Source organism: Narcine bancroftii, chromosome 4 (assembly GCF_036971445.1).
Source record: "Narcine bancroftii isolate sNarBan1 chromosome 4, sNarBan1.hap1, whole genome shotgun sequence".
In the NCBI taxonomy this organism is placed as follows: Eukaryota; Metazoa; Chordata; class Chondrichthyes; order Torpediniformes; family Narcinidae; genus Narcine; species Narcine bancroftii.
In genome coordinates, this window is record NC_091472.1 from 296,485,637 (window position 1) to 296,512,695 (window position 27,059).

Genomic DNA, 27,059 nt, shown 5'->3' on the forward strand with positions numbered 1-27,059 from the left:
ATTCTCACATACAAGTCATAATTAAGAGATATCCTTGTATATAAAAAACAACAGAAGCCTGAAAGGGTTGGTCTCAGTACACACCAATATCTGTTCTCTGCCTGCCTGATTTCTGGTTTTCAATAAACACAAGCAATCAATAAACACAAGATTAGGTTAATTTCACTCTAATCTTAAATTATTAAAGTTAAGGATGGTGGCCAAAAACTTCTGGGCAGAAACAATGTCAACCAGGAACTGAGTGGCACCATCAATGTTGCTGGATGCTTATTGCAGCCTTTGACAATTTTTTTACAAGTATTTGGGTGGGAAACCAATTTATTAATGGGCTGCCTTTTGATGGCTCATTGACTCTATCATTAGTCAGTTAGCACTATTACGTTAAAGATAACAGGCAGGCCTCAGGATATCTGGGGGTTCTGTAGAAGAGGTGAAAATTGATTCCTGTCTGGGAGGTTCTCTGGAAGCTTCTGACTGTCTAAAACTTATGGTTTTCTTCTGAATGATTTTTTTTTTAATTGTAGAAAACGGCAAAGAAACATTTGCTTTGAATAGACCTGTTTGTAACTGTTACTCTAACTTATCCCACAGATAAATCTATGGAACAGACAAGCCATTTAAAATAAAACTTATTCTCAGAAGGACAATTATTAAGACGTCTGTGGAATTAATACTATGTGCACATCAAAATATTACAAGGTATCTGCATTTCTTAAGATGACAAAAGATAAAGACCCAACAGATACAAACATTTACAAGAAAGATTACTCCTTTGAAAAGGAACAATTCATCTTTTTGCATAAAACATGAAACTTTGGATTTCTGCTTGGGGATAAAAATCATTACAAATTTCCAGCATCAAATAACGTTGGGAGGAAAGTTGGCAGACATTTAATGCAAAAAAAAACTTATTACAGTAAACTTTAACAAGTTACTATTAAAATATCTTGATGAGACCAGTAAATTTGGCAAGACTCTTCCAAGTTTTTTTTTAATTCGAAAGCTAGTTCTCCATTTCCCAGCTGAACACTTGAATAGGATGGAGTTGTAAACGACATTGGACGCGAGGGTTCATATTATGACCAAATAATTGTTCTAACCATGCTCAATTTGATGAAGAAAACAGATTCATAAAATGCAGCGTAATTATTGCAGTAAAGAGCATTAGCATCAGTGCTACAACACATTTACCATTTCAACTATTGGAACAAAATGTCTTTTGAGGAAATGTCTCAGTTGAGGAAATAGTTGGGTAAATTCAAGCGATTCTGAAAATACTTGCTAGTTAAACCTGAGCGTAAAGTAATGCTGGATAAATTGCATTCATATCTTCATACACTATCTGGACAGATGGTTCTCCATTAAAAATTAAAATGTATAAAACAGAATCTGCTAATTTTTTGCTTTTTGTTTAAGTATCAAGTAAATGGAATCTTTGCTTTGAGATTTGGTATTCATTTTTTTGAATTTAAAGGACAATTCTTTTGACAAGTCATTATGTTCCAATAAAAATTGGACACTTAAATTTTAAACCATGAACAGTGAGAGCACAACAAAATACATCAATTGTTGGGCAGAGACTAATCACTCACAAGCTTTAGTAATGCCATACAGATTTTCTCCATATAGTCCTCCCATTAGAAGCAGCACACAAAAAAAAATTGATTTCTCATGTACAAGTAGGTTGGTTTAAAAAAAAAATCAAAGATCAAGTATTGAACTGTATCAATCTTACCATTCTATTCCACAGACAGTCTTCCTTTGGTCTGAGGCACAATATACTTAATTACAAATATCATCTCAGAATTCTGTTTGTTCCAAGCCTGCATTTATTATTAAAACATTTCTGGTGAGCCGATGGCTTCAAAGTGTAACTCGAACACAGTGGCGCTTCAATCTGTACGGCAGCATTCCCTTGTTAAGTTGGAAGAACTCCACAAGCGAAATAATTTGAAAATGTCTTATCTTCTTACCATAGCAGAGCAACAAAACAAAATACTTCAAATTGCTTTGGCTCTCCCGTACCAAGTACAGTCTATCCACAAGCCCTTGTTATTCCATTAGTTTTTGAGATTCCTCTCTGGATGCAACCAAGGCTGTATCCTGTGAAAAGCTTCAGTTGAAGCAGCAACTGGTTGTGCAGTTACACTCCAATGCATGTTCATATGAGGACAGGCCCTCTTCTGCCAGGACAATGCCTCCTCAGAAGCAGCTGACAGTGCCTCTTCAGGGTTGTCAATTATTCTTCCACTCTCTCCAGGGAAGTCCATTGCAACCAGGGAATTGTCAGAGCTACTTCTCGTTAATGATGATGCACTCTTTTGCACCGGTGTCTTATAAATTTTGATAGAGTTGTAATCCATGCTTAAATAGTCGAATCACCGTCATCCAGCAGATCCTACTAAGATCATCATCTGTGCAAAGGAGTTTCAGGTCCTTGGCATCTCCCGACATGTTAAGCTTGAGACAGAATCCAAAGTTTGTTGGAGCTCTATACATCTTCTTCCCTGATTACAATGTGTAAACATTGTTTTAATTTAAATCAGCAATGAACTGTAGATGTCTCGGTTCCTTTGAGGTTCCTTTAGTGGAAAAGTATAATCCTGACCGTCGCAAGAAGTAGTAATATTTCTTCCAAGACTTCTTCCCTTGATCTTTAATCTGAAGGTGCCCATGAATTTCAGGACATGCTCTTGGGTTCATGAAATCCTGTATCAACTGTGAATGACTAGAACTTCCTTTTGTTTCACTGCATGTGTTCTGGAAAAAATGTTAGATTTCTTAAGAAATCGTATTTGCCAATTTTTTTTAATGAAGTAAAATCTGCAATTTGCATCCACTGCCCAACTTGACTGGACCCGAACCACTGATTCATGATCTTCTACAATTCTCTCTATGCCACTTTGGGACAATTGCTCAAAAATAGTCCAGTTCTGGTCATAACCACAATGGTTTTTTTGTTATGCACAGCTGACACAAGTCTCTGGCTGTAGGGTCACTTGGCACCTCCAAAACGTGACTGCTGCCATCTTCATTAAATACCTTAATCACATACAAGCTGGGTTTCGCTGCAGTTGAAGAACTTCCAGCAGGCACTGAAGGACTCCCAATCTTAGGACTTGGAACAGATGACACAGCCGCTGCTTCGGCATCCTCTTTTGTGCCCCTGCTTTGTTGGATGCTTGATTGAGGAACCAACTCCTCTGTGCTGGCACTTTGAGCTGAACTTATTTCTAAGTTCTCAAATTCTTGCAAAGGCTCCTGTGGTGATGTTTTCTTCAGATCCATAGCTTCAATAGCAGTGGATGTGCAATCAGGCCAGTCTCTCCCGAAGAACTCCAAATGAATTAATGCGTCCTTCTAAATGATTTTTGTAGCTATCTTATAAACACAACTTTCTACATTTATGCTGTGAACACAACCTACTACATTTCTACATGGATAGAATACCATAACAATGTTTATTCCATCAAACTCCATTAATTTCAGAAATGTTGCTGTATTAAGATATAATAAAATTTTATTTCTGAATCGAACTGCTTCATCTAGTCTTAATTTAGCTCTATTAAGTATATTTAATTAAATGAAAATATTTTCTACATTACAATACTTGGCAATGGAGAATATCGTAGGTTACAATACATAAAAAAGCAGTAGCAGTGATATACATTCTTTACAAAGCACAACAACAAAACAGAATTAGGCCAAGAGTCAATAAACGAAAACACTGGTTATGTGCAGGAAAGACAGAATTTGGAGAAAGAGAAATAGAGTTAACTTTCCATTTTCGACCTGAGGAATTCTCACAGTGATGTCCTGGCACTGGACTGATTGATCTTCACAACCACAACCACCCGTTGTGTGAATTATCACCCAGCCACTGAAGACCAATGATTTCAGCTTCACCACAGCACCTTGATATCATACTCAGTCAAATGTTGTCCAGAAATCGAGCACATTTACTCTGATAATTCAGCGTTCCGGTCCATGACTGAACAAAGGCTATGAAGTCTGGAACCAAGTAGTCTTTGCAAACCCAAACAAGTAATTGTTGAGTAGGTTATTGGTGAGGGAAAGCTGCTTAAAAAGCAATGTCAACAATAGCTTCCATCATTTTGTTGAAGAGTGGGAGAAGACTGATTGACAGTGATCAGTGGATAAGATATGCCCTCCTTTTTATGAATGAGTTGCACTTGGGTAATTTTCCACATTTGTTTAATAGATGCTATTGATATAGCTCTACTGGAAGTGTCTGACTAGAGCAGAAGCTCATTCTGAAGCACAGGTCATCACTCCAGCTGGTCGGCTGTTGTCTGGTCTATAGTTCTCAGCCATATCTTGATATCAAATGGAATGAATCCAGTTGGTTAGAGACAGGCTTTTTCATGGTTGAGATCTTGGGAGGAAGCCCAATGGATCATCTATTTGTCATGTCTGGCTGAATATGGCTGCTAATGCTTCAACCTTTTCCCTTGCACGTGTGTGTGTGGGGGGGGGGGGGGGGGGGGTGACCACTATTGGGGATGAGGATTTTCCTGGAGACTCCTCCTCCTGTTAATTGTTCACCATCATTCCCAATGAGATGTGATGGACTGCAGAGCATTGATCTGATTGAGCAATTGTATAGCTCTGTTGACTGCATGTTCTTTGGCACATAATTAGTCCTGTCTTCTTTGGCTTGGCTTCGCGGACGAAGATTTATGGAGGGGGTAAAAAGTCCACGTCAGCTGCAGGCTCGTTTGTGGCTGACAAGTCCGATGCGGGACAGGCAGACACGGTTGCAGCGGTTGCAGGGGAAAATTGGTTGGTTGGGGTTGGGTGTTGGGTTTTTCCTCCTTTGCCTTTTGTCAGTGAGGTGGGCTCTGCGGTCTTCTTCAAAGGAGGTTGCTGCCCGCCAAACTGTGAGGCGCCAAGATGCACGGTTTGAGGCATTATCAGCCCACTGGCGGTGGTCAATGTGGCAGGCACCAAGAGATTTCTTTAGGCAGTCCTTGTACCTTTTCTGTGGTGCACCTCTGTCACGGTGGCCAGTGGAGAGCTCGCCATAGAACACGATCTTGGGAAGGCGATGGTCCTCCATTCTGGAGACGTGACCCATCCAGCGCAGCTGGATCTTCAGCAGCGTGGACTCGATGCTGTCGACCTCTGCCATCTCGAGCACCTCGACGCTAGGGATGAAAGCGCTCCAATGGATGTTGAGGATGTTTAGTCCCGTGATGAATCTTCAAAAGGTTGACAACTCATCATTTTCAGGGGCTAGTGATCTCATACTTAAAGCATCAATACCACTTTGGTTAAAATGAGGATGGAACCAGGAACTGCCCCTTGACCACAATTACCACATTCTGCCAAAGGCCATCTATGTCTCATATCTCAGGCTCTGCAAGTTAACAATCTCCACTGCCTGTATGTACTTGAGACAGCAGAGACCACTGGCTCCCTATGTCTAGTTATTCTAAACTTCCATCCAATTGTTACTTCATATTGTTCTAACCCAGACAACCGCTTAATACGAAGGTAGCCTTGAGGCTACTCAGAAATCATCTCCTCTGTCAATGAGTGAAACATCCAAGCACATGATGATGGACAGAGAAGGGGGAAAAAAAACTCGGAGATAAGGAAAGCCTCCACAAACAAATCAGAACAAGTTTTAACTGCCTGTGGCCTTTAGAAATGAGCCAGAATAACCCATGCTTAATCACCAGTGTAGAATCCATTGTTACAAGCACAAAGGACCCCAAAACGCAGCAGCAATAGACATTCACCAAGACAAGTAGTTATTTAAACAAAAGTTGTTTTTAATTATCTTAAAATGTGAAAACAGAATTAAACTTTAACATCTCTAGATTAACTAACCCAAATTAAACCCCTTCTAATTCTAAGCGCACGTGTATGATGTGTGTGTAAATTTAAGAAAAGTTCTTTGGTTCACAGTTCAATCTCACTTCTCCTTCTTCCAAGTTCACTGGTTGCAGGCAATTCTTATACTGTGCATAGAATTTAACATGTATAAAGTTTACCAGACTTTGGTGCTCGAAAAGTAAATGTTTACCGCTCAGGATGGTTCTTGTAGGGTTTGCAGAGAGAGATATGTTGTTCCAGGATTTTCACAACTGAGGTACCACCATTAGTCACCTCAATGTCTCGTTGATGAAAATTGCCCCATCAGGGTTCTCCAGATGATAACCTCTTTCTTTCAGGCTACCACAGAGTTCCTTTTTGTTTCTCCTATTTCAAGTGAAACATTAGACATCCAGTCCTCTCCTCTTGCATGAACAGATCACTCATTAGCTGTCACTTCTAAGCAATCTCTTTCAAAACTACCATCATTCTCCTCAACCTCTGCATTCCGCAGGCTTCAACTTCTGATGCATGACTGTTCATTCATTCACTTGCTGATAGTTATATATGCACCCTCAAAGATCTGAAATTTATTTCTTCAGCCATTTAGTGTGCCTTCTTAAAACTGACCATTTGAACAAAACACGAGTCATCTTGTTTTCTTTCTTCTCCTCTACAGCATCCTTGTTGCACATGGTTTTGTCAAACACAATTACACTCAGGTAACTACATCTATACATCACAACCTCATGCTTAGTGTCTGGTTCCATGGTTATCGGGTTGAAGGAGCTGCTCTAAATTGCATTGCATTATGGGTGCTAGGAGCTGCCATTACATCTAGCAATGTTCAGATTGCATTTTTAATTTATTCATTTGTAAACAAGGTCACAGTAATGCAAAGCACATAAATAAATTTCTCCTCTAAGTTCTTTCCTCATAATTTACAGGTTGTTGTAATGCATTAAATTATTGCAAGGATACACATTTACAACTGAGTGAATTCAGAATAGAATCAGCCACTAATAGATATTCTTCAACAAATTCCATTCTGAGAGAGTAGAAATTAAATGAAATGGCTGCTTCCAAAAGTTACAACATGTCATTGGCTTCCTGGCAGGACAAATGCTTAATTAGACAGATAATGGTTAAACAGCAAATAGACTAAATAGCTTGAGTCAAATTCCATTTAACACGTCTCCCAGGACGAGATCTTCAACACGAGATCATCCAAGTTGTCCTCTTTCTTCAAAAAATGTGGCTTGCCTTCCACTACCATCAACCCAGCCCTCACCCACATAATACTCCATTTCCTGCACAAGAACTCTAGCCCCCACCGCCTTCAGACACAACAAAGGCAGGATTCCCCGTGTCGCTACCTACCACCTCACCAGCCTCCTCATCCAACATATCCTCCACAATGTCCATCACCTCCAATGTAATCTCAAGTCCAGACACAGGGACCACTCCCTGCATGACTCCCTCATCCACTCATCCCTTCCCACAAATCGCCTCCCTTGGTACCTACCCTTGTGAATGCTGAAAATGCTATACTTGTGCCCACACCTCCTCCCTCATCACCATTTGGGGCTCTTCACTTGTGAATCCCATTGTGGCCCCTTCTACATTGGCAAGTCTAGACACAGATGAAAACCTTCTCTCTGTCTGCTGTAACAGTGGGAATCTCCCAGTGGCAACCTATTTCATTTCCCCAACCCCTTCCCATGCCAGCATATTTGCACATGGTCTTATGTACTACCAAACAGAACCCCCCTGCAAACTAGAACAACTTTATATTCTGTCTGAGCACCCCCCAACCTGATGGCATTAACATTACTTCTTCAGTTTCTGTTAAACCCTGGATCTCCCACCCTGACTTTCTCTTGTTCCCTATCCCTTTGTCTCCTTTTCTCCAGCTCTGCATTCATAGAGCTAACCCCCCTCTCCTAATCAATTCCCAGCTTTTCTATCCTGCCTGCCAATCCATGCTCACCAATGACCACTTGGTAATTGGCCTGTGCTCCACCCTCTGCCTCTTTTTCACTCCTCCTCCAACCTTTTTTATTAAGGCGCCTGCCTGTGTTTCGTTCATACCTTGATGAAAGGCTCAGGCCCGAAACGTTGGTTGTATATCTTTGCCTCCTAATGTTACGAACTAACTGACCCTCGTTAGTACTAACACAGGATCAGCAATGGAATATTTGCCGGACAGTGGTAAATTCAAGATAATTAAACTATTAATCACATAACTGTTCTTATCTCAAAACATACTTAACTCTAAACTTAACCCCACTAGGTACAGATGTAATTGTATAAATGTGTGTGTGTGATCCAACTTCAAACCATTGCAGTTTAAAACTAAATTCTGAAAAGTCAGTTTTAAGGTCCAGTATTTTAAAGTCTTGTTGAACTTGGCCTGTTAAATTGTAGTTCAAAAGTAACTATGAAGCATTGTTTTTTTAAGTTGTTGCTTAAAGCAGTAATGATATGTTTAACATTGATTAAGTCCTTAGACTGTTCAAACTCACAAATCTTGTTGAGCTGTTTTCCCAGGAAGAGGTTTCTTCTTAAACTCTCCCACTGGTGATCTTCAACTCCCTCTTAGCTCTTAAGAATTCTGAAGTCTCTCCATGATAAGGCTGCACCCTTTATTTTCAAAAAAGCAGACGGAGGTGGTCTTATTTATTTAAAAGCCATTTATGTTGTATCTCCTATTATAAGGATAATATAATACAGTCCAGTATCTCCCTCTTTTTTCTAGAGATTACTGTTTTAATCCTGTCTTCCCAGGATGTTTCCTATGATCAGAATGAGTCCTGTATATAACCACAGGGTTATGGCTTCTGAACTGATCCAAAAATGTCTGATTTTGATATTATATTTCTCCAATTCATATGACATTTACATCATCATCGTTAAGGTAATCTCTATCATTGTAAACCATGTGACCATGTTCTAGAATCTTTAACAGTTTTAGTTTCATTTCTGCAAAACTTCCTGCCATTTCCAAAACCACTCCAGATCCATAACAACCTCTGATCTCAATCTCATCTCTGTCCCAAGAGGATTAAGTGGTTTGGATGGCTTCCTTCAGCAGTCCTATTGAGTACTTAGATACTCCAGTTTCTAATAAAGCAAACACTTTGTTGTTGAATCATTTAAGACCCACTTCAATTCCATTAGCTGTCTTTCTAGACGCTGCGACTCTGAAAGATGACCTCGGTTCTGAATATATTGTATGGCTGTGTGTAACCCTGTTCAAACCCACAACTAATCTAAGGCATATTTTAAGAAATATAGCTTAACCTTAACCTAAATATTACTATTAACACAGATCCAATACACTGGAAACACCAGATAGAATATAGAAAACTACAGCACAGTGCAGGCCTTTCGCCTTCAATGTTGAGCCAACCTACATATTCTTACTAAAAATAACTAAACCCTCCTGTAATGATAGGGCACAAGTGATCATCCTGACCCCTAGAGGGAGTTGGAGACAAGTTGTTGCAGTCAAGAATAGATTCAAAATGGATGCCTCCATGAGGTTGTAACTGTAGTTAATATAGTTGTTATAAAGAACCAAGTTTCTTTATTACAATAAAAGAAACATCTCACCTTCCTACCTCTTTATCCTTTATTTTTCTTTCATCCATGTGCCTGTCCAGAAGTCTCTTAAACGCCCCGATTTTTCCAGCTTCCACCACCACACCTGGCAAGGCATTACCGGCACCCACAACTCTCTGTGTAAAAAACATACTCCCGATGTATCCCCTAAACTTCCCTCCCTTTGTATAGATGTCCACTGGTCTTTGTTACTCCTGCCCTGGGAAAAAGGTGCTGGCAGTCTACTAAATCTACTGTATGCCTCTCATAATCTTGTACACTTCTATTAAGTCATCTCTCATCCTTCTTTCCAAAGAGTAAGTCCCAGCTCCGCTAACCATGCTTTACAACATATTTTCTAATCCAGGCAACATGCTGGTAAATCGCATCTGAAATTGATAGTATTGTTAAGAAGGTCTATGGTATGCTTGGCTTCACCAGTCAAGAGATTGAATTCAGGAGTTGTGAGGTAATATGCAGCTCTACAGATCTCGGGTGAGACCACACTTAGAATATTGTATTTATTTTTAGTCACCTCATTACAGGAAGGATGTAGAACTTACGGAGCAGGTGCAGGGAGATTTATCAGGGAATTGCCAGGATTGGAAAATATGTCACAAGAGGAAAGGTTAGCAGAGCTAGGGCCTTTCTCTATGAACCCAAGAAGGATGGGAGGTGATTTAATAGAGGCCTACAATATTATGAGAGGCATAGGTAAGGTAGAAAGCCTGCAGCCTTTTCCCAGGGCAGGACAAAACACAAAAGGACATCTGAACAAAGTGAAGGGAGGAAAGTTTAGGGGAGACATCAGGGTAAGTTTCTTTTTTGACACTGAGAAGTATGGGTGCATTGCCAGGGGTGGTGGTGGTGAAGGCTGGAACAATAGGGGCATTAAAGAGATACTTACATGAAAGAAAAGTAGAGAGTTATGAGGAAGGGATGGTTTAGTTTATCTGTCATTTTTTTTGGTTGGTATATAAGTAGGTCAGTGCAGCATGGCGTGGGGGGGGGGGGGGGGGGCAAAGGCCCTGTACTCTGCTGCAATGTTCTATCATCTAATAATTTTTTTTTAAACGATAATAATCTTTACTAGGATACTGCCAAGTCTTCAGAAGTTGAGTTACAGGGAAAGATTAAACAGGTTAGGACTTTATTTCTAGGAGTGTAGAAGAATGAGGGGAGATTTGGTGGAGGTTTACATAATTATAAGGGTTATAGACAGAGTAAATGCAAGTAGGCTCTTTCCACTTACATTCGGAGAGATAAATATGAGAGGATATGGTTTTAGAGTGAAAGGGGAAAGGTTTAGGGGGAATATTAAAGGAAACTTTTTCACTCAGAGAGTGGTGAGAGTTTCAAATGAGCTGCCATCTGAAGTGGTAAATGCGGGCTCACTCTTAAGTCTTAAAAATAAATTGGATAGATACATGGATAGGAGAGATCTGGAGGGTTATGGAATAGGTGCAGGTCAGTGGGACTTGCGGAATGATGTTTTGGCACAGACTAGAAGGGCCGAATGGCCTGTTTTCTATGCTGTAGTTTTCTATGGCTCGAAATATGGAATAACTCGAATTGTGAATCTTCATGACATTGTTTAGAGAGAAAAAGTAATGTCATAAATGCCCTAACTTGACTCTGACCACATTATTTCATCACCCACCATCACTCAACTGGAAACAAACCAGAATTTAAATGTAATTTATTTTAAGTGAACTAATTTTCTTTCAAATGGTTTCTCATTGATATTTGCTGAAATTCTAAATGTTAAATATAGGGATTAACTACAATTTTCAGGATATAAATAAATGTGGTCACCATTAATAATCAACAGAGTTTCATACAAATTTAAAGAAATATCCTTGAAGCGCAAAGTTAACAAGATTAAATGTTTTAATCTATTAACAGTGTGGTGCACTATTAGCCAGAATCAGACACACACAAAGGTAAAGACTATACAACAGGCTTTAATCCACAAAGACTTCCACTGAGCCAGGCTGGCTGTGGCTGCAGCAACTCTGAGTGAGGCCTTGGGAGGCCGGCACAGGCTTGTATCCCAGAGGGTGATTGACACCCGACCAGGTGAGGCTTGATCCATTCAGGCCGACTGATTGACGGCCGGCCTTGTGTTGTCCTGTCCACTTACACTCCTGCAGGTACAGAGGTTGCCCCCTGCAGTAGGCTGGTGGAGTACCACCACATTCACCCCCTTCTTTAAATTGTCCTAGGGTGGGGGGGGGGCAGTAACAAGGAATCGCACCCACTATGTACATACAATATTTACAGGCTGAGACAATTTGGCGGCCACCAGGGACTATGTGACCGTCGTAGGACTGGTGCCTGGTCACTGGTCAGAGGGGAAGTGGGGGGGCTGGCGGCAGGGGTGTGTGTGTGGATGGTGTGGTGTCACACGGAGGGGTGGCCACGGGGGCCGGGGTCAACATATGTGGGTTTTATTGGATGGGTAGGTGGGGGGGCGGGTTCGTCTCCTAAAGCTGAAGCAGGCCCCTGGTGGTCAAGGAGGCCCTGCTGCCTGGGAACGGCGATGTATGCCTGGTCAGCGTCATTCTGGGTTGGAGGGTGACATGGTGTGGTGGGTGCTCCTGCTGGTGCCAGGTCCCTGGCTGAGATGGTGACCTCCCTGCCACTGCCGAACATAACGTCAGCGTAGTTATGGTTTGCATGAAGGAGGAAAACCTGCTCTACCAGGTCTTCGGCCCTCTGCGTCCGTACATGCTTAAGCAGAAGCACTGGTCCCGGGGTCGTGAGCCATGCTGGGAATGATATTCCAGTCACCGACCTCCTGGGGAATGAGAACAGGTGTTTGGGAGGGGTCTCGTTGGTAGCCGTGCACAGCAGTGACCGAATGGCATGGAGCGCCTCGGGCAGGGCATCCTGCCAGTACTCAATGGCCCACCCTTGTTAACCTTGACCTGAGGGCCAGGAGGACTGCCTTCCAGACCACCCCATTCTCGCGTTCCACTTGCCCGTTGCCTCTCGGGTTATAGCTTGTCGTGCGACTGGTTGTGATGCCCCTCATGGTCAGATACTGGCGCAGCTCGTCGCTCATGAAACTAGACCCCCGGTCACTGTGGATGAAGGCAGGGTAGCCAAACATGGTGAAAATCTGCCCCAAGGCCCTGATGATGGTGGCAAGGACAAGGGATGGTGAAAGGGAAGCATGAGTACTCATCCACTACCGTGAGGAAGTAGACGTTTCGGTTCGTGGAAGGCAGGGGCCCTTTGAAGTCCATGCCAAGATGCTCGAAAGGCTGAGTAAAATTTACAACGTGGGTCTGGGGGGGGGCGGAAGAAATGGGGTTTACACACCGCACAGACCTGACACGCCTCGGTCATGTCCCTGATGGTGTATGGCAGATTACGGGACTTAATGAAATGGTACAACCGGATGACGCCCGGATGGCAGAGAGACTCATGCAATGCCTGCAACCTGTCGTCATGCATAGACGTGCAGGTGCGAGAGAGGGCATCAGGGGAGTCGTTAAATTTCCCTGGGCGGTACTGGATGTCGTAGCTGTAGGTTGCCAGCTCGACTCTCCAGCGCAGGATCTTGTTGTTCTTGATCTTGCTCTTGTGAGTAGTGTTAAACATGAACGCTACGGCCTGTTGGTCTGTGAGGGGCGTGAATCTCCTGCTGGCCAGGTAGTGGCGCCAGTGGCGGTCTGCTTCCACAATCGCCTGGGCCTCTTTTTCAATGGCGGAGTGCCCTAGCTCAGAGCTGTGGAGGGTCCTGGAGAAGAAGCCGATGGGGCCCCCCCCCTTGGTTGAGGGTAGCAGCGAGGGCCACCTCGGAGACATCGCTCCCCACCTTGAAGGGGGAGTCCGCATCCAGGGCCTGCATCGTGGCATCCGTGATGTCTTGCCTGATGCGGCTGAAGGCTAATTGCGCCTCAGGTAGGAGGGTAAAAGTTGTAGCTTGGGCCAATGGGCGGACCTTGTCCAAGAAGCGAGGGATGCACTGCGAGTAATAAGAGAACATGCCCAGGCACCTGCAGAGGGCCTTTAGCGTGGGGCAGAGGGGTAACTCCATTAATGGGCACATCCTTTCCATGTCTGGGCCAACGGCTCCATGGGCCACAATGTACCCCAGGATGGCGAGGCGGGTGGTGCTAAACACACACTTCTTCTTGTTGTAAGTGAGGTTCAGCTCCGCGGCCGTCCGGAGGAATTTTTCCAGGTTAGCGTCGTGGTCCTGCTGGTCACGGCCATAGAGAGTGATGTTATCCAGATATGGGGACGTCACCTTCAATCCCATGCAATGCAATCCATCTCCCTCTGGAAGACGGAAACCCGACGGAACTGGTACAGGCACCCGTCCGCCTCAAAGGTGGTGTAGGGCTTGTCCTTCGGAAGGATAGGGATTTGGTGATACGCCGACTTCAAGTCAATCGTGGAGAAAACCTGGTAGCGGGCTATCTCATTGACCATGTCGGCGATCCTCAGCAGGGGGTAGGCATCCTGCTGGGTGTACCTATTATTGGACTGGCTGTAATCCACGACCATCCTTGGCTTACTTCCCCCTTTGACCACCAGGATTTGAGTTCTCCAAGGACTGATACTGGGCTCTATAACGCCTTCTGCCAGAAGTCGCCGCTCCTCCGCCTCGATGAAGTCCCTGTCTGCAGCACAATAGCGCCTACTTCTGGTGGCAATCGGCTTGCAGCCTAGTGCAAGGTGTGTAAAGAGCTTCGGTGGGGTGATGTACAGTGTGGAGAGGCCGCAGGTTGGCCGGGGCTGGTAGGTTGGCATGCTATGCAATGTGAATGGAGTTTGTGGCCCCCTGAAGGCCACATTCATCCATTCACCCTGAAGGGTGACACTCTCCAGGTGGCACTGGAAATCCAGGCCCAGGAGGAGTGGTGCACATAGTTTGGGCATGACCAGGAGCCTGAACCCTGTGCAAGTTCTCCCCTCCCATCATTATATCAACCGAACAGCGCCCGAGGGTACCAACAGCTTTATCCTTGGCGGTGAGGGTGATCGAGCAGGTGGTGGGGTGGACCTTTAACCTTAGGGAGTGGGCCACACTTGGGTGAATGAAGCTCTCGGTGATGCCACTGTCCAACAGGCCCTTTGTTACCTGCCCGTTGACTCGCACGTCCATCATCGAGCGCCCGAGATCGTGGGGGATGTTCATGGTCAGCGTGGTGGCAGCCAGCACCGTCTCGGAGTCATCGCTATTCGGAGGGATGGGGAGCGTCGATAGGGCGGCCTGGTCACTGCCCATGTTGACCACATCAACATCAGCTGTGAGGTGCACCGTGCGGTAGCCAATGGCCTCCGGAGGCGTGGGGAGAGTCGGAAGAGCGGCCTGGTCATCGCCTGTGTTGAGCACATTGCCGTCGTTCACTGAGTGCGGCGTGCAGCAGCTGATGGCACCCAGAGGCGTGGGGAGCGTCGGTAGGGCGGCCTGGTCATTGCCGTGTTGACCACGTTGCCATTGGTCACTGTGTGCAGTGTGTGGCAGCTGATGGCACCCGGAGGCATGGGGAGCGTTGGTAGGGCGGCCTGGTCATTACCCGTGTTGACCACGTCATTCTCAACATCGTCGGGGGCCCTCCGTGTCGGGCGCTGCCTGGTCTCCTTCCCCAGCCATGTCTGCAGCGCTGGGGGAAGTGACATCATCACAGCCAGCAGCAGTGACGTCATTACATCAGGCGGAAATGACCACACCATGAGCCGGAAGTGACGTCGCTGTAGTTCTCAGTGAACGGCACCAGCGAGGGCGGGGGCTGGTCCAGATACTCGGGGCACACACTGTGACGGTCGCTGGCAGGGCCGGATGTTGCGCAGTCGAAGTCGGGGAATTGGGAAGTTGTTGCGGGGACAATGGCGCTGCCCAGCACGCGCACGTAGGGTGGTCCGCAGGGGAGGTGGGGAGGCCATAGAGGGCCGCTGAGCTGCCGGCAGGTTTAGAGAGGCACACTTTTGTAAAATGGCCTTTCTTGCCGCATCGGGAACAATACTAGCTGGGCAGTTTTGGCGCAATCGTCAATCTGACCCACACCAGGACCCACAGTACTTACAGGGGCGCCGGGCATCTGCCGCAGCGACATTCTCCTCCCCAGCTCGGCCTGGGGCTGTAGCTCTAGTGTTAAAGGGCCATGAGGGAGCCTGGGGGAACCTAGAATTGAAGGCTTCGACATGCAGGGCTGCTGTTTCCAGGGTTTGGACCACTTCCACAGTCCTGGTTAGGGCATAGAGATGTTGTCTTCCAGCAGCTTCTGCCGGACGGCCTTTGAGCATAGCCCTCGGACGAAGGCATCCTGGATCTGCCCCTCAACCTCCTCTACACCTATCCTGGGTTCAGCCAGACACAGTCGAGCCAACTCTCGCAAGTGTCCCAGGTAAGACTCAGCCGTCTCCCTGGGTTGCTGGCCTCAGGTGTTGAGGAGGTACCTTGCACAGACCACATTCATGGGGGGCTTGTACAAGTTCTCAAGATTGTCCATTGCGCTCTTGTACGTGGAGCAGCCTTTGGTTACCTGGAAGGCGCGGGGACCCAGCTTTGACTGGAGTAGGACAAACCTCTTCCGATCGGAGTCCAGGATGTTGCCCTTGTGCGCCTCGATGATTGCCTCGACCACGTGCTGCCAGATCTCGAAGCGTGTCTGGGCTTCCGGGTGGCGTAGGTCAACCTCGAGGCTCCCTGCGCACAGGAGTTTTTTCATAGTCGCCGTGGGAAAATTTTGTGGATTAAATTGTGGTGCACTGTTAGCCAGAAATCAGACACACACAAGGTAAAGACTGTACAACAGGTTTTAATTCACAAAGACTTCCATAGACCCAGACTGGCTGTAGCTGCAGCAACTCTGTTTGAGGCCTTGGGAGGCTGGCGCAGGCTTATATCCTGGAGGGTAATTGACAGCTGGCAAGGTGTTGTCCTGTCCCCTTACACTCCTGCAGGTATGGAGGTTGCCCCCTACAGTAGGCCGGTGGTGTACCACCACAAATAAAGTGCATCTTTTACTGAATATTTTAAATAATATTAATTCCCTCAGAGAAGTATACAGAATGTTTAAGTTTAGAGAATAGCTAACATATTGATTCAATCATTAACACAGAATGAAGTACTAGAACAGATACATTAAACAATAACACTAATTTATAATCTTCTTCATCTGTCTTTTGGCATCTAGGATGACTTGCTTTCATTCCAGTTTTGTGGGCATAGAAGTGGCTAATGAGGCCAAGGTGGGTACCACTGGCTCACCCACAGCTGGGGCAGGAGTCCTCAGAGAGGCTAGATGTGGTGTCTGCCACAGTAGTGATGACCCCAGCACCTAATAGCCTGAATATTCCAGAGATGGATCTCAGAAGCTAAGCAGGCTCAGGACTGGTCAGTACTTGGAGGGGAGACCGCCTTGGAACACCAGAATTCTGTGAGGGGAGCAGGACAAAGTGGTTACTCTCTGCCCACCTTATGGTGGTCAAAACAATGAATTTCATGTATGTTACATTCTAAATATAGTATTACATGACAATAATGAAACCTTTTCCTTCGAGGTGTCCTCCTGACATTTCCTGTCCAGTTAATTAGCTGCTCGGTCTCCTGCTTGCTCCCAAACCAGCTTTGGTTCTTCCTGAGAGAATTACCAAGGGTTTCTTTACAGGTATCAATGATGGCATACCTCAGGCAGCCCATAAGCTGTGGCACTTTGCAGCTACTGTGGGTGGTGAGCTGACAAGTTGACAGTGAAGAGCTGTCTTCTAAGAGCTGTCTTTGTGAGATGTTTGAGAGGTTCAACATTGACCTTCTGCAATAATGCGTCTGTTGACACATGATTGACGGCCACAATGAAAGGAATAATAAAGCAAAATAAGCAGAATTCAGTCCACCAATCATCTTTACTCTTTTGGTCACAGGTAATGTAGACATCTTTAGTTTTCCCTTGCTTGAAAGATGATAAAATCCCCAGTTATCCCACTGCTGAGACCAAGGTTGTTCCCTTCTGTTTGGCTGTGTGACTGATATTTTAGGCAGACATAAATAGATTGTTGCATGGTAGAGAAATTGAGGGTTAGAGTGAAAAGCCAGATTGATGGAACGGTCCACCGTCAAATCAGCCTTAATCTAATTGAATGGTGGAGCAGGCATGATAGGTCAAATGGCCTGCTCTGATTCCTTGCGTTCTTATGCACCATACATTTTGTCAGAAGGACTTTTTTGATGTTAGTCTAGCCTGTTCGTTCTTTGCCCATCAAAGTTCACCAAAGTTTCCCACAATGACTTTGAATCCACCCAGTTTATCTCCTTCTGAATATGGACCAGCATTTTTCAAAGTTAGTCTCATCTTAAATTATTGGGTTTGGCGTGTAATATTCAAGGCAAACTAATTTCATTTTAATAAGCCAGACAAAGAGTTATCGCTAGTGTTGCCTGACATCCCTTACAGTAAGAGGAAGAGAAGCAAAAGGAGTCCCTTCAAAGTCTCTAGCCCCTTTTACACTTGCATCCCACTAAATCAGCCATTCAGTGTCCCAGGATAGGAATGGCATTTTTGCTGTTCACACTTGACCACTCTTAAATGGGACATTGCCTACATTCACACTTGGAAGTAGCCATCCCCAGGGTTAGGACTGTTCGTGACGCATCGAACAATGGTGGACTTGCTCTAAATCCTGATCAATGTATATTATATTTGAACAAAATTAATCCTGCACAGCACAGTGTGAGCCCTTCAGCCCCTGTTGTTGATGTGCTGACCTATATAAACCTTTATAAGGAACCACGGGAAAGTGCTAACAATAAATAGCAACAGCGGAAAAATTTTAAATAGCGTGGAAAACTTAGTAGCGCTATCGCATCCCATTTAGACAGCGTGGAAAGTTGGTAGTGCTATTGCGCACAATATATAAATACCATGGGAAAAAGTGATGGCAGACTTTCCCTCCCAGAGTGCTGTGCAGCAGAGAAAGAACTGTATGCCCGTCTACGTGCACGGAGCACTCATGGAGGGTGTTTCTCTGCTGCATGGCATTCTGGGAAGTCAGGTCCGCCATCAACGCTACCAACTTACCCGAGCTGTTTAAAAATTGTCCGCTATTGCTATTTATTTCCTCTCTCTCTCTCTCTCTCTCCCCCATCTCCCTCCCGCCCCCGCCACTGCAACTTTCCCAAGGCAAAGTTTATACCTTCATTTTAATCTTTTCTTCCTTCATGTTCCTGCACTCACGCAAAAACCTGGCTCATTTCAATCCCATAATGCAATTACCTGTTCTACACTTGCTGATTGCAGATACCGGGGATTGTACTAGGGGTTAAGACCCTCTATCACTGGTCTGAGATGACATCATCTCACACTGGCATTGAGAAGATTTTGCTTTCACACTAGACACTTTTTAAGCAGATTGGCCATTAATTTCTAGGACCACTTGCAAGTGTGAAAGCGGTTACTGAGTGCCTCCTGCACTCACGCAGCCTCTGCAACTGCACTGACTCCTGTTCAATCCATTGGTGACCTGAGTTTCAGATCCAAATCTCTGATACAATCAGGAGGCCTTGAGGCCCTTTGGGAGCCCTTCTTGCTTTCAGCACCTTCTTAAATCCCGGCCCCAATATCTGGTTCCCATTTGCCAGTCTCTAGCAGTCCACAGCCTGACCAGGCCCCTGCCCCCCACCACCAACCACAAGCCACCCGCATACTGCATGGGACCTTCAGCAACTGAGCCCTTCACTGATCTGCTGCTGTGGTCACCATCCTGAAGTGTCATCCCTCCTCAAATGGTGGTGGGGGGGTCCCTACACCCATCTGCTGTTTCCCAGTCTGCAACTCCTCATGGCCACTGCCAAGCATCGGCATTGCTAACTTGAGCACAGAACCATGGTTGCAGGGTTTTAGCTTAAAAACTCCTTTGGCTCCTCTAATAGGCCATTTTAAGCCAGTACAGAGCCACCAACAATAGGACCAGGCGGCTGAATCCTTCGGAGCAGCGCTGTGTCTCCACTCTCCCGGGTTCATACCAGCAGCAGTACTGCCATAAGGCCTTCAAATTTGGGGGAGGTGGGAGGGTGAGGGTGGGTGGGGAGAGTCGCTGAAGTATCTAGTTTTTGATGGCAATACTCTTGCTTGTGCCAAAGATATACATCTTCTGGTTTGTTACTCCAAAAGGTTATCATCACCTTTAAACTAGCCACATCCCACCTGATGATTCTCACTTAGAGCAGTAATAATAAAGCATTCCTGAGCTTAGGTAATGGATGTGTCAGGTTCATCACCAGTGGGACTATTCCCTAAAGGTCCTAGCATTCCCAGATCCCAAACATATTATAGAGTGGAAATTACTTTTTAATACAAGAACAAGCAGACAGCAGATACTACCACCATGAACCACATTGTAAAAGGAGAGTTGCAGTTGTGAGAAAATTAGCTCAAGGATAAGATCCCCATTTAAGGAGATTTTATTTTCTGCATTTCACATCTTCCACAAAATGGCAGTGAAAGCAGCATCTTTGTTTTATTTTTATGCAGAGGAAGATTAGATTTCTGATAAATACGACGTGGCTTGAACTTGTTCTTCAACTTGACTTTGGTTACAAGGGGTAGATGGGAATGGAATATCAAGGGGTATAGGATGAGAGGGGGAAAGTGACACTGAAATAAAAATGCAAAGAGCCATTGGCTACCACCTGCTCCTATTTCATAATTTATATTTAAATTTATATCCATTTAAAAATAATTTTCTTTTTTTTAAATAGTTGCTGAAAAAAAAACTTTAATATAAATTCAACATGTTTTTCTCACCTTCAGCAACTCTCTCTCAAACTTTACCATGGTAGGTAGGTCTTTGATCATTTTCCATGACAAGCTTCATTGCTGTTTATTGTGTCTCGGGGGGGTGGGGGGGGGGGGGAAGAGAGCAAACATATATGATGCTGTTGTGAGCTAATATCTAAATACCCCCAAGCTGTCAGCAGGGGGTCACTGACTGCAGATCAAGCAGTAGGAATCCGTGATGAATTCCCCCCCCCCCCCCCCCCCCCGCTCAAATATCTTTCCTGCTGCTCTGTTGAGAACAAGCCAAGTCAACAAAAAGCAAAGATTAAGCTGGGAAATTCAGGCCCTCACATCTCAATTACGTATTCTGTAACTATCTTGGCAATTGGAAGGACAAATGTTAACTTTTGTAATTGTCAGTAGAGACAGAAACGTCCAAACGCAGTATACATTAATCAGCGCAAATAGATCGGGATTAACATAGCCTGCAAGTACACGAATAAAGTATGCTGAAATGAAGGAAATGCTTCACCTTAAAAGCAGAGATGTCCTGCCTGCCTGCTGGGAAAGAAGGAAGTAAAAGTGAAGGTACTCCACCTCTCGTGGAAAGGTCCACCAGGAAGTAACTGTCGGAGATCTTAGGCCAAACCAGGGCATCCAGTAGAAGGACCATTTCTTCTTCCAGTTTAGTGTACTGTTTCCATTACTTGCTTCTTGATTATGGAGAAACCATGCAGAGTGGCAAAAGTCTTGCAGAATACCTCTATCCAGTCACTTTTATACTCATTACCACTCTGACCTCAATCTTTGACCACCTGCATGTTTTGAGCTGGAGGAACTCTATCTTCAAATGTCACACTGCAGCCTTCGGGATTTAAGAATCATTCCCCTTCCATATCTCACACATCCAGCAGTTGTCCTCTCTCTTTTGCCTTTTGTGGATGCATTCATGCAAGAGGAGAGCATGCCAGTGGACTGCTAATTTGCAGGTCATGGAAAGGCTCTATGAAGACAGGATTTGAGCCATTGCTGCAAATTCCCAGCTGAGACACCAGCTTTCGCCTACGTAGTTGTTCCAGTTAACTATCCGGCAGGGATAATTTTAATAAATGTAAAACACAAAAGTCTGCAGACTCCATGATGAAGTAAAAATACACCATGTTGGAGAAACTCCACAGGTCAGAGAGATCATTTCAGGTCAGGATCATATGTAACTTGGAAGGAGGGGAGTGCAAGACTGAAGATGTTCTCTTGCATCTGCTGTTTTTCTCTTTCTTGGTGGTATTGGTTGTGGGTTTAGGATTTTCTAGAATGCCTGGGTTAGTAACTGGAATGCTTATTATAATAAATGTAGATAGTGGTGAAAAGAATTAATGTTTAGGATGGATGATTGGTTAACGATCAAGCAGACTGTTTTGTCTGGGACAGTATGGAGCCTTTAAGAGTTTTTGGCACCATCATTATCCAGGCTGCTGAAGAAGTCCATCATTCTTACTTTTTTTTTTAATAGGCATGCAAAAGCCCATGTTGCCCAAATATACCAATTAACCTTCAAATCCCATACATTTTAAGAAGGTGGGAGGAAACCAAAGCACTCAAAGGAAATCCATGCAGACATGGGAAGAACGTAAAAACCCCTTACGAACTGTGCTGGATTGAAACCCGGCTTGCTGGCGTTGTGTTAACAGCAATGCCAATATCTTCTATCTTGAAGAAGGTAAAAAGGTCTCAGTGTTTCTGGGGACAAGCAACGCCACAGAATTCCCAGCTTTTGACCTGCTTTCCTCGCCACAGTCTGACTAAGAGTTGAGTTTCTGGTCGATTGTGATCCCCAGGTCACTGACGCTGAGGGACTTGGTGTTAAGATAAATGGTTACACCTCTTTCCCTTCACCCCAACCCCCCTTCTCCCAAAGGTGAAGTGTTGCTTCACTTGGAAGGTCTGATTTTTGGCCCCAAATGGTGGTGAGAGAGGTGGTGTGTCAAGTGTAGCACACAGCTGTACTATCTTCAATGAAATTGCATTGTATAATACAATGTCCAGAATTAAATGTGGCACTGAATTTGTGTCCTAACTATTATGACATAGTTCTAACATCACCTCCAGGCTCTTACATTCAGTGTCTCAGATAATAAATAAAAGTATCCCACGTGCCTGTTTGACTAAGTTCAAGTTTATTATCATCTGACTTTACAAGTACAACCTGACAACGGTCAGACCACGGTGAACACACATACCCACAATGCACAGTACTTTGTTGACCTATCCTGTTTGCTTTAAGAATTTGTAGATATCAGCACCCTTTTAGTGATATAAAGGTCTTTTTTATTTGAAAGCATACTTAATATCCCATTTAATGTATATTCCCTTGCTGCCTCGTATATTCTCAGTTGCAAAACATCACATTTCTTTAGATTTAAGTTCCATTTCCCACTTTTCTATCAAAATTACTAGCTCTTAGAATTTTCAGCAGATCATTTTCCTCTTCAGAGCAGATTTCTGTCTCATCTGGGATTTTTTTTTAATTATTCCTACTTTGTTTAAGTTTGCCTAAATGCAAGGGTCTGAGAATTGACCCTGTGGTACGTCATGGCAACAGTCTTCCCCTCATATCCTTATCCTGTGTCTCATACCACTCAGTTAATTCTAAATTTAATTTACTGCTCTCACTTGGACCCCATGGGCTTTTGCTTTTTAAACTAAACTTCCATGTCAGACATAAAAAATTATAAAGACCTCATTCAATGTACTACCTTTATTGATCCTCCTTTGTATCCTTAAAAAAGATCAAACAAAAGTTTCTCAGGCACAAACTTTGCTTAAAAATGCATTTCAATTCTCCCTGATTAATCGGAACTTTTCTAAAGAAAGATTTGTACTGGATTCCTACAATTGTCCTCTAAATGCAGTAAAACTAACTGGCTTCTAATCACCATTTTATTCCTTACTCCCATTTTAAACATTGCCTGCCTTCCAATTCTCTTGCATTATTCTCAGAGCCTGGAAGTGTTAAAAAATAAAGGTGGGGGGGGGGGGGGCTCAAACTTTCTTCCTTCAACAACAGGGCCATGTTACATCCAGATGTGCTGAGCTATCCATTTACAAAGATGATCAAGTCCTTGTATTTCCTCTATTGCAACATTTATCCCATCCAATATTTGAAATTCATTCACCTTCCTCAGTATAATTTTTGAAGGCACAAGAGCATAAGCAAATAGGAGCAGAGTAGACCCCCAGCCCTTCAAGCCTGCTTTGCCATTCAATGTAATCATAGTTGATCTGGACTGACCTCGATTCCTCCTCTGAGTCAGTTTCCCACAACTCTCAAATTCCTCTTCCTTTCAAATATTTATTTACTGCAATCTTAAATATATCTAATAAACCCTTCATTACTCTCAGGAGCATGGAATTTCAGAGATTCACTATCTTTTGTGAGAAGAGATTTCTATGCACCTCAATTTTAAATGGCTGACCACTTACTTTACTCGAGTTTATGATTCGCTCACTTTTGAAAACACATGCAGCATCTATCCTGTCAAGCCTCCTTTGGATCTTGTGTCCCTCATTCTTCCCAATAAATATATTCCGAACTAATGTCAAATATTCCACCTCCACATACAATTATCTTTTTGGTTTCTAATCAGCATTAATGCTCAGTTATCGGCCTGTTCTTCAAAACGATTCAATTTTCTTGCCAATTTTTTTAATGCTTTTTCTTTGCTTTCCTAATTTTCCTCCTACACTCTCTCTACTTCAGGAATTCTCCTCTATTGAACACTTTATGTCTGACATCAACTTTCCTTTCTTGCCTTGTCCTTCCAGCTACGCATCTCATCATCTGGCTGTTTTAAATTTGGCAGTCCTGCCGATTATATTTATGGGAATATATTTACTTTGAACAATCTCTGTAAATGGCCTCCTGTTGCTCTATAACTGTTTCCAGTCCACTTTGTTAAATCGTTTCTTAGAAAGGCAACATTGGCTTTATCTCATTAAGAATGTTTACTCTCAATAACTTTTGTCTTCTTCCATAAATAAGCTAAATCAAACAGAATTATGAGGACTATCATAAAAAAAATGCCTTTAATCACAAAAACTAAAACCAGAACTCCCTTTTGTTCACTTTCCTGCTTATCAGCTAAAATGGGCTCGTCGATATAATTGAGGAATTCTATGCGCTCTATCTTTTACACTGACTATATCCTAATGTAATCAAAATCCATTAGTCTTTCCTTCCTTGTGCTTTTGAATTTATCAGGAATGGGCTCCTCTCTCTCCTGGAGTGTTTGGATATCTTTAATAAGCTTCCAACAATTTGAATGCCCTTTTGCTTCTTTAGTTCAACCCATGTAACCTAATTCAATGAGCCTTCTCACAGTTACAATTGTTTCTATAATCATTTCTATCTTACTCCTCATCTCAAGTGTAAAGCACGTTATTAGAAAATTGGAATCATGGACAAATTTATAAATGGGATCTTGATCAAATGAGTCAGAGGGTCAAGGAATGGCAGATGGAGTTTAATTTGAACAGGAGTGAGCTGTTGCATTTTGGCAAATGAAACCAGAACAAGACTTGTACAGTAAGTGGTAGAGCCCTGGGAAATGTTGAAGGAGAGACCAAGGAGTTCAACTACACCGTTACCTGAACACGGCAACACAGATTGACAGTGTGGTGAAGAATACATTTCACTGGATGTCATAAAACTGGGAAGGGTGAAAAAAAATAATATGAGTGCTATTGGGATTGAGGGATTGAATAATAATTAGAGTTTGGATAGACTAACACTTTTTCCCTGGAATGCCTCAGACCAGAGGCACCTACCACTCTGACAGTCGACACCTCCAGTACAGCGGTAGGAGACATAATGGAACAGCGGACTAAGGCCAGTGGCAATCCCTGACCTTTCTCTGCAGGCACCTCCGCCCTCCAGAGCACTATCGACCGAGAGCTATTGGCGCTGTACCTGGAGGTAAGACATTTTCGTTACTTTTTGGAAGGTCAGAAATTTAAGGTCTTCACACATCATAAGCCGTTACAAAACTGACCCAATCATAGCTCTCACCTTGGTTCTGCTGCAGTTCACTCTATAGTCCTACCCCAAACAGCATTCAGATCAAATACTAGTTGGGAAGGTAGATGCTCTCAGCAGGATCTCAAACCATTCATTTTGTGTTTGGTAGGTGCTCACTCTCTGCTTGCACTTAAGCTACATGGTTGGCCTGGACACAACATGGTGATGCAGCAATTAATTACTGGAATTGTCAAGGTTCAGGTTACAGAGTACTTGGGGGCACATGACAGCAGAGAATTGGAATACAGGGATCACATTCTGGTTGGCTGCCAGTTGACAGTGTTGTTCTACTGGGTTCAGTGCTGGGATCACTTCTTTTTATGTTGTACATCGATGATTTGGAATTAGATTATGGAATGAATCATCGCTTCTACAATTTAAGGCAGTACATCAAGCCTCCTTTTCTAAACTTCAATTGGCTGAATTTTATCCTAATATTTATTTGAATTGTGATAGATATAAGACTGAAGAAGGTACTTTGTTTTGGTCTTGTTCCTTTCTTTCCAAATTTTGGGAGGATATCTTTTGTACCTTATCTTTAGTTCTTAAGTAAATCTAATACCTAACCCTATAATTGCTCTTTTTGGATCAACTAAGGTAATTGATTTGTGCTTCAATCCCCTGTAGTTTCTCCAGCTCCCTTATTGCAAGACGATCAATACTGATGAGCTGGAAAGATACTGTCCCTCCTGCTCACACTCAATAGTTACATAACACGAGGGCATGGAAAAAAAATTCAATGTTCCTCTTGTGTAACGATTTAAACTTTTCATGGGGTCCTTTTATTAACTTTTTTCATAATCTTGTGAGTGTGTTTTATTTTTAAAAATTGGTAGTGAAATTGTATGTATTTACCAAATAACTTCGGAAGTGAAGGGGGGTAGAATCTGTCGTATATCAATTTTTTTTAAAAATTCGATTAGCCGCAAGTTATAACAGATTAAATGATTACTTGATTATTTCCTTTTTTTGTTTGATTGTCATGATATCTAGTTTATATGTAACAGATTTTCTTATACAAGTTTCTTTTTTCACATTAATTCCTTATATTTAGATAAGCGTGGCTTCTATTTTTTGCATTATTATTGTAAATTTTAATAAAAATATTGAAACAGATAATGGAATGAATCACTTTGTGGCCAAATTTGCAGATGGTATGGAAGTAGGTGGAGGAGTAGGTAGTTTTGAGGAAATAGGGAGGCTACAGAAGGACAGACAGATTATTAGAATGGGCAAATGAAATACAATGTTGGAAAGTGTGTGGTCATGCACCTCTATAGAAAAAAATATACTGGCAATTTTTTTTTAATGGGGAGAAAACTGAAAATATCCAGATGCAAAGGGATCTGGGAGCAATGTTAGCATTCCTTTGAAGAGGAATAGAATACAAGAGCAGGGATATAAAATTGAGTCTTTATAAGACATTGGTTAGACATCATTTGTTAGCAGTTTTGGGCTCCTCACTTAAGAAAGGATGTGCTGAAGAGTGATAGTGTTAGGGGAGGTTCACAAGGATGATTGCAGGAATGAAAGAGTTATTGTCTGAAGAGCGTTTGAGAGTTTTTGGCCTGTACTCATTGGAATTCAGGAGAAGGTGGGAGGATCTGATTGAAACATTTTGAATGTTGAAAGGTGTGGACAGAGTAGATGTAGAAAGTTTTTTTTTATTTCCCCCCACCCCCCACCCCACCCATGGTGCGAGAGGCTAGAACAAGAGGGCACAACTTCAGGATTAAAGGGATCTACTTAGAACAGAGATGCGGAGGAATTTCTTCAGCCAGAGGGTGGTAAATCGGTGGAATTTG

General features: G+C 43.4%; 1 protein-coding gene and 1 pseudogene across 5 annotated transcripts in view; both read right to left on the minus strand.

Annotated features, from left to right (window-relative positions):
• The window catches only part of galnt13 (polypeptide N-acetylgalactosaminyltransferase 13), a 256,909-nt gene that overhangs the window by 154,542 nt on the left and 75,308 nt on the right, over nt 1–27,059 (minus strand). The gene's annotated exons all lie outside the window — the stretch shown is intronic.
• On the minus strand, nt 1,864–14,340 carry LOC138760251 (growth factor receptor-bound protein 14 pseudogene; annotated as a pseudogene).